We start from the raw sequence: 8,260 nt of genomic DNA on the forward strand, positions 1-8,260 counted from the left end.
AGAACTCACCGTTTATAAGGATATAATTTACAAGATATTCATAGCTTTTGTGTATTATAACAGTATAACACTTCACTGTGCAATCAGGAGCAAAAAGAAATTTGTTACAGGTACAATATACGTGTGTATGTGCGAAAGAAAACACATACTGATATGCCTATGACAGTGTCAACTTTGTGCACCTGTCATTTATGGACTTAGATATAACTGTCCATTACCCCCCTTCATGGGTATATACTGAACCCCTGCCTCCATTTTTTTGAATAAATGAATTAAGTTAGTGTTTGGCCTATTCCCCATCCTGAAAGATTTAATGTGGCAGATGTTCCTGCTTTTTTAGTTCTGCTTACTTCCCTGGGATGCACAGACGTCTGCTTTTGTTCATAAACATGCTTTTTGGCATTTTCTTTTAGATTAAGTTCTGAAAAGAGCAAACTGAGCCTGTGGTTAAAAAGGGCATAAAAAATGTCTACTTGCAGACGCACTGCAGTAGATTGGCAAATAGATGACCCGGTCTGCCCTCCAATGAAAATGATCATCTGGGCAAGGCAAGGTTTGTGGGATCCAGTACGGCTCTGGTTGATTTATCTTCGTTCCAGTGACCATCCTTTAATTGGGTGATAATGATATCTTTGTCCACGTCTCCCCTGGAGGCAGCAGAATAGAAGCTCAGCAAAATATGCTGGCCAAAACCATTGAGTTCAGAAGGTCAGAGCATTTACTGTAGTCTGTGGATGGAAATTTCCAGCATACTCACTAGTCTGAGGTTGTGACTCACACCTTAGCATTCACTGAAGGCTTTGTAACTACCATTACTCCTCTAGGGCAGTTTGTGAATCAGGGAACACTTCAGTCTCCGTTTAGGACGTTGTAACATTTAACTACATTAGTTTATTGGTTGATTTTGCATTGCTTTATGCATGATGGACACAATGCTGGGTCCACCACAAGGTTAAAAAACATGTAGAGGTGAAACAGTTTTTGTTCTTCACATCCCTTAAGCTTTCTGTGATTTTAGCTCCAACTGGTGTTTCTTTTCACAACATGTGTTATTGGCAACAATCCCACACACATAAAATAATGGGATGTGTAAATCAGCCTAATCTTTTGACTTGCTTGGTTTTCACCCAAAATTCTTGTGGGGGGGGGGGCTGCACCCATTACAGTATTTGGCCCATTGTGAAGACTTATGCAAAACCCCTAAATGATGCTGTAAGGGATTTCGTTTCTGACCATTGATAACACTTCGTCCTAATGATGACCCTATCAATTCGTAGTTCAGCATTGTTGGCACTGAGTAAAGATTGTCACGTGAAACAGAGTTTTGGAAAGGCCCTCACTCTTTTTATAGCTGTGCTGTTTAGTAATTTGTGCTCTATGTTTACTTTGGATCTGACTCATTTTGCGGAGGGAGTTTGAGAGCATTGTGCTAATGGTATAATAATAAGGTCTAGTATTTATACACCACATTTCAAGTCCAAAGTATTTTCCAGTCTGATTTTAGACAGCTTCTTCTAGGGTGAAACGCTGGCAATATTTCTGCTGCATTTGTTGTTTCTATAATATAAAAAGAAAGGTGGAAGAAGTGTCCAAAAGAATGAAAACTGTAAGGGCTGGGTTCTATTGTAGCTTAATAGAATACCCAGAGCAACTAAGGAGATAATGAAACTTAGTGCAGTAAATAAACTTTGACCTTATATTTTATTCATACACTGAATCTCAGGTGCTTCCTGGTTTACTTGTTGCAAAAACACTTTAGGACTCATTTACTTATTTTAAACAGTGTAACAATGAAGTAAGAGCTGTGTCTGCTAACCATAAGCAGTATAGCTGTACAAATGTTGTTTCTTCTTTTCTGTGTTTGTGCTGGCTGCTACATTTACATATTGCTTGTATGGACAAGGAAAGAAGATTTATTTCCTTCAGTTATTTCTAACTACCCTGCCATGCATGCAAAAGTGTCCCCAGTGCTGCATGGATGCTGGGTTCCAGAGGAATCAGTCTGCTTTACAAGGAGAACCGTAAGAAGAGCCATAAAAGAGGGCCCTGGAATCTTTCTCTCTGCTTCCTGAATACATGGACTTTTAAACCACTCTGAAGATAAAACACACTGAAAACAATGTCCATATTCCCCCTGGTTAATCTGCTTGTCTGCTCAGTGCATTGCGGTATTTTTTATTTTTATCCCTTATTCTGTTTATAAATCATTGCATCCATCTACACATTTCTGTACCTACACAGGATATAACTATAAAATCACCTCCAAATATTTTTCCTTCATGGAAACGCAGCTGTTTCAAATCCTTTTCCCCATATTGTCTCCTTGGATATATACAGATATTTAAAAACCTTCATCCCTACATATTATCACTTGCTTTGGCTCTTACACTTTCCCCCTGCATTCAAATGCTTTTGCACTTCTACCCCAATCTAAGCTTACTCACATTACTACTCTTTCCATTTGAGTATTAATCACTCTGTAACAAATTCATGTCTTTGAAAACATCCTTCTTTCTTGTTCCTTGAACTCTTCCCCTCTCTCTTTCCATGTGTCATTTCTACATTTTCTCTGTAACTTTGAATCCTGTATCCATGTTTTTCTCTTTTGTAACAATTGAGCAATTCAATTAGGTGACATCAGTTTTTTTCCATTTAATCACAGTAGTTGAAAAACTGTGCCACCCAAATTCTTTTAACTTTCTTCTTTTACCTCCAGCAGTGGACAGAACAAGCTATCAATAGGAACGGCCATTTACTTTATCTAGTCTTCCTCAAAATGTTTGCCCTGCCTGTATAAAGAAGTAATTAATTCCTTGCTTTGTCACCTTATCCATCTTTCATTTCCATCTTCATTGTGACATGCTTATATGCGTCAATGACGTCACTGTTGTGGTTGGGTGGCAGAGAGAGGCAGAGAGCTGGGGGGCTGCTTGGTGTGGCTCGCACTTGAACTGAAGACTTTCTTTCTATTACTGTAAATTGTGAAGCATACTGCTGGCACAGCCAGGTACAGATTTGGGCCAGGGCCCGTATGTTTGCTGTTGCTGCTGGGCTGGGCGCTGGCACAGATACATAAATACTTGGGGGCAATATGATCAGATTTATTTTTGGCTGCTGCTGGCACAGGTAAACATTGGTTGCAATATGATGGCTGCTGGAGGGCTGTATGATGAATGGCTGCTGAGCTTGCTGGTACAGGTATGGGGGGCAGTTTCAGTCTGGGTCTCAGGTGTGAACAGTACAGGCTTTAGGATATAAACAATAGAGGTGTCACAAGTGTGAACAATACAGGGGATTACAGTGTGAATTTTAGGTTTAAACTATGCAGGGGCCAGTTGATCTCTGTAGTGATACCTTTTAAAGTTTACAAATGGTAAACAGCAGGCAGACTTTGATGTGGAGGGCCACATAAAGTTGCGGGCCGCATGCGGCCGCGGGCCGCCAGTTGGACAGCCCTGATCTAGGCTGTTGGAATAATGACACTAATGAACTAGCTAACTCTAGCTCTATTAATTCCAACCATCCATTACTCATTTTTTACTCTAAATCTAGTTTGCTTGTAGTTATGTTTCTATTCTGTTCTTTACTATTGTGCAGCAGAGGGCAAGTTTATAACCCTTACTCCTCTCCACATGATTCCTGCATTCATGTACACAACCAGCCCAGCGTATTTTAAGGTAATCCGTTACAATATCAAACTCCACAAGTCAAACTAATGTAGCAAAATTCTAAATGTTCAGAATCTACTCGTGAATTCCAGTACAATATTTAAATTTTGGAAAACCAGTCAGAAATAAAGCATGGAAGGCAGTTGGAAAAGGTTTGTTTTCAGAATTACTCCTCATATTGGATGTCTATCTTCAAATGCTACTACATGCTATGGGGCTCCAGAATCAAGAAAGGCTTGCAAAGTGACAGTCTCTGTTGGCAGTTGGAATTGTACAGGAAGCAGGAATCTATGAGTGACTTTATGGGGAGAGGGTTCAATACCCAGATGAGACTCCCCCATCTAACTTGGGTATTGGTGTTTCCCTGTTTCAGCAGACAGTTATTGGCAAAGTGAGACTTTCCACTACAGTAGACATAACGACTCTTAAAGCTTTTCTTGTTCAGTGAGATGTGCCCTCCCAACCCCCATAGAAGTAGAGAATGTATGTGGCACAGGAGTCTTTAGGAATAGTCTTTGAAACGGGGTGCCAAAATAGGTTGGAATTGTCTTCCATATTCTTTATCCACCCATGGTTCTCTAAAGAAAGTGTTGACATTGGTGCAGGGCCGCCATTAGAAATCACGGGGCCCCGTACAACAAAATTTTTGGGGCCCCCTGGGCCCCGCCCACACTGACGACCAAGCTCCGCCCCATATCCCGCCCACATCGCAGTTAAAAGACCACACAGACATCAGCGCTAAAAAAGTAACCCCCCCCACACAAGTTGTAAAAAGCTATTGATGGTCAGGGCCCCCTTATAAAAAAAATTGGGGCCCCAAAAAAAAAAAAATTAAAATTTTTTTTTTTTAAAAACATTGGTGGCAGGGGCCCCCTGTTAAAAAAAACTTGGGGCCCCAACAAAAAAAAATGTAAAAAAAACTAAAAAATAAACAAACATTGGTGGCAGGGGCCCCCTTCTAAGTTAAAAACAAATTGGGGCCCCAAAAAAAAATTTGAAAAAAAATTAATTTTTTTTTGAAAAAAAAAAAAAACATTGGCGGCAGGGGCCCCCTTATAAGTTAAAAACAAATTGGGGCCCCAAAAAAAAATTTGAAAAAAAATAAATTTTTTTTGAAAAAAAAAAAAAAACATTGGCGGCAGGGGCCCCCTTATAAGTTAAAAACAAATTGGGGCCCCAAAAAAAAATTTGGAGAAAAAAAAATTTGGAGAAAAAAAAATTTTTTTGAAAAAAAAAAAATGGTGGCAGGGGCCCCCTTACAAGTTAAAAACAAATTGGGGCCCCAAAAAAAATTTAAAAAAAAAATAATTTTTTTTTGAAAAAAAAAAAAAAACTGGTGGCAGGGGCCCCCTTACAAGTTAAAAAAATTTGGGGCCACCAAAAAGAAAATTAATTTTTTTTTTAAAAAAAAACCCAAAAAAAAACAATGGTGGCAAGGGGCCCCTTACGAGTTAAAAAAAAAATTGGGGCCCCAAAAACAAAAGTTTTAAAAAAAAGATTGGTGGCAGGGGCCTATAGAATATTAAAATAATACATTGGTGGCCAGGGGATTAAAAAAAAAAAAAAAACACAAACTGGTGTTCAGTAGAATTGAACTCATGGCTTCAGTACTTCAACTTCGCCTCCTTTCGTGACTTCGGGTCTTTTCACCGCTTCAGGACTTCGGCTTCGGCTGTTTTCGTGACTTCGGGTCTTTGCGCTGCTTCAGGACTTCGGCTTCGGCTGTTTTCGTGACTTCGGGTCTTTTCGGCGCTTCGTGACTTCGGCTTTTTCCGTGACTTCGGGTCTTTTCGTCGCATCGGCTTCGGCTTTTCGGCACTTCCGCATTCGGCACTGAAGAGGCAAGACGTACGGCTCGGGCGCTCGTAAGGGGGGCCCGGATCTTCAAAAAAATGCAGCGCTGCCGGGCCCCCCTTCATGCCCGGGCCCGGTACGCTTGTCCCCCCTGTCCCCCCCTGATGGCGGCCCTGCATTGGTGTTACATCAACATCTTCCAGTTGGTCAGAGAGGTCTCTGGACACTAAGTTGTCTTCTCAGATGCCAGAGTTCAGATTTTATTTGCATACTGACTTGCACTGTGATTCCCTTGGTGGGCTTGCATTTAACGAGATGAGGCTGCTGCTACATGTTAAAGGAACAACGACACCAAAAAATGAAAGTAATGAAAATATAATTTCCTGTTGTGCTGCACTGGTAAAACTGGCATGTTTGCTTCAGAAACACAACTATAGTTTATAAATACTAGCTGCTATGTAGCCATGGGGGCAGCCATTCAAAGCTGAAAAGGGATAAAAGGCCCAGCATACACAACAGATAATAGATACGCTTGGTAGTATGCAAAGAAATTCTTCAGAACTTATCTGCTAACTATTGTGTATCCTGTGATTGAATGGCTGCCCCCCATGACTACACGCAACTTGTGTATATAAACTGTACTTGTGTTTCTGAAGCAAACATACCCATTTTACCAATGCAGGGCAACAATCCATTATATTGTCATTCATTTACGAAACGTATTTTCCCAGAGGGGGGACACCCATTCCAATGCTTCCCCCTTTATCATGGAGATAAGATAGCCCACCATGGCTTGCTCAGACACAAAATGGGTCAGTTGCAGTTCCAATTGAATCAAGCATTTGTCTTACAATGCCCCTGCAAACCTGAGGGTCCCCACTTTAATATGGAGGAATACAGGGCTTCTTGTGAAGCAGCAGGAGGAGTTAGAAAGCAGCTGGGTTAATAGGCCCTCCAGGACTTACCCTGTGATTCTGCTGGGCTTCATAGGCCTCCATAGATATAGCCATCCTGTGCAAAGTATTTTCACGACCAGACAGAGCTTCCTCAGTAAGTTCCATGGCCTGATTATACTGAAGGCCGCTAAGCCCTTACTGGATGGAAGTTGGGACCAAGGCAGAAGAGGAGTTCAACAAGCTTATAGAGTCTTGAATGCAATGTCTACGGGGTTAAAAGAGTCTCTAGTACATTTTCAGGCACAGGATAGTGCATCCAGGAACTCACAAAATAAGTCCTATTGTTGGGAATTTAACCTGGATCCTCAGTGACACCAGGTCCTACTACCAAACCAATAATGTTTTGAGTTCTACCCTATATCAAAGAATAACAGATGCCTACTTAATGATCCAAGATTTATCAGTTAAAAATAAAATTATTAGAACTGAGAACAGCGATCTAATTTAAGATGGCCATATCTTCCAATGAGAGATGGGTAGCCACACTGGGGCCTAAAGTGGACCATTGGACTAAGACTCATTAAAGTCCAGATAGGGGAATTGGGTAGAGGCTCTGGCCTAGCCACTCGCCAGTGAAATAGTCAAAAAATAAATGGAAAGCCAATACCTTGTCTGCTACAAACGGGTGAATCCCAAACCTTATTCCATGGTGCTCACAACACTTCAATGTTCAAACGTTTCGGGACCGCATGGCCCTGAGGTCACTGAGGAAGGGCCATGCGGTCCCGAAACGTTTGAACATTGAAGTGTTGTGAGCACTATGGAATAAAGTTTGGGATTCACCCGTTTGTAGCAGACAAGGTATTGGCTTTCCATTTATTTTTTGACCATTGGACTAAGACCCCATCAATGCATCAATGCTCTCTACAGTCCTGATTCACAAAGTTTAATCTTTTTTTTTTAAGACGGAATGTGTAACTAACCAAGTCCCAGAGTACCAAGTACAGCCATTAAAATCCTATATTCCATACTACCAAAATTTATTGGGAGTTCTAAGGTTTAACTAGGTTTTCCAATTGATTCCTTACCATATAACATATTAAAGTTTAAGGTTGCCCTGGTTAGAATTTATCCAAGGACCCCAGTTCTGCAAGACAACATTGCTAACCAGTGAGAGTGACAACAATAAGAAGGTGGTCATACCATTTATGGCCCCTCCTACAGTATTCTTTCAAAACTGGCATTCTTCTTGATTGAAAATGTATTTTTTGCAGCTGTAACATACTTTCTCAACTTATTCTTTCTCTTAGAGGTAGATTTGTTTGGCATTAATTCACATTTCTTTTATTTGTGTTCTTCCCAGAACCCCTAGGTTGACTGCAATCTAAATCTAAATCTTAAAGGTAGTTATTAGTAACAGTAATACCCTTCCTTGCATATTTACAAGTGACATCTAACTTTCCTTTTTTTCTGTCTTTATGACTTACAGGTGTTTTCCATTTCTCCTCATAGGATTGATCTTCATACCACAGAATCAATTCTAACTTGAAAGACTGACTTCTAAAAAGTCTGAACCCTCCATTTCTAATCAGTGCCCCCCTGCACCTCCTAAGCAATGGGACTCATAGGATTTGCCCCTTTCTTCCATACATCTTCAGCAAATGCAGTGCAGTGGGGTTGGTGGCGACCATATTTGAGTGCTTGGCATGCAGTGCTAAGGCTTCCTGTAGCATGCACAATGAAAGGTAGATCAGGCTAGCTTGCAGAATACTTACGCCTACTCAGCCAACCAGGGAAATAGTCCCACAATTATATTATTTGGGTTACCGAGTGATTGGCTATTTGACCTCACTTTGCCTTAAGGTTACCTGTGGTAGAGCTGTAATGACCCGGTCAGATGTC

This window comes from Xenopus laevis, chromosome 8L (assembly GCF_017654675.1).
Source record: "Xenopus laevis strain J_2021 chromosome 8L, Xenopus_laevis_v10.1, whole genome shotgun sequence".
NCBI classification, from domain to species: Eukaryota; Metazoa; Chordata; class Amphibia; order Anura; family Pipidae; genus Xenopus; species Xenopus laevis.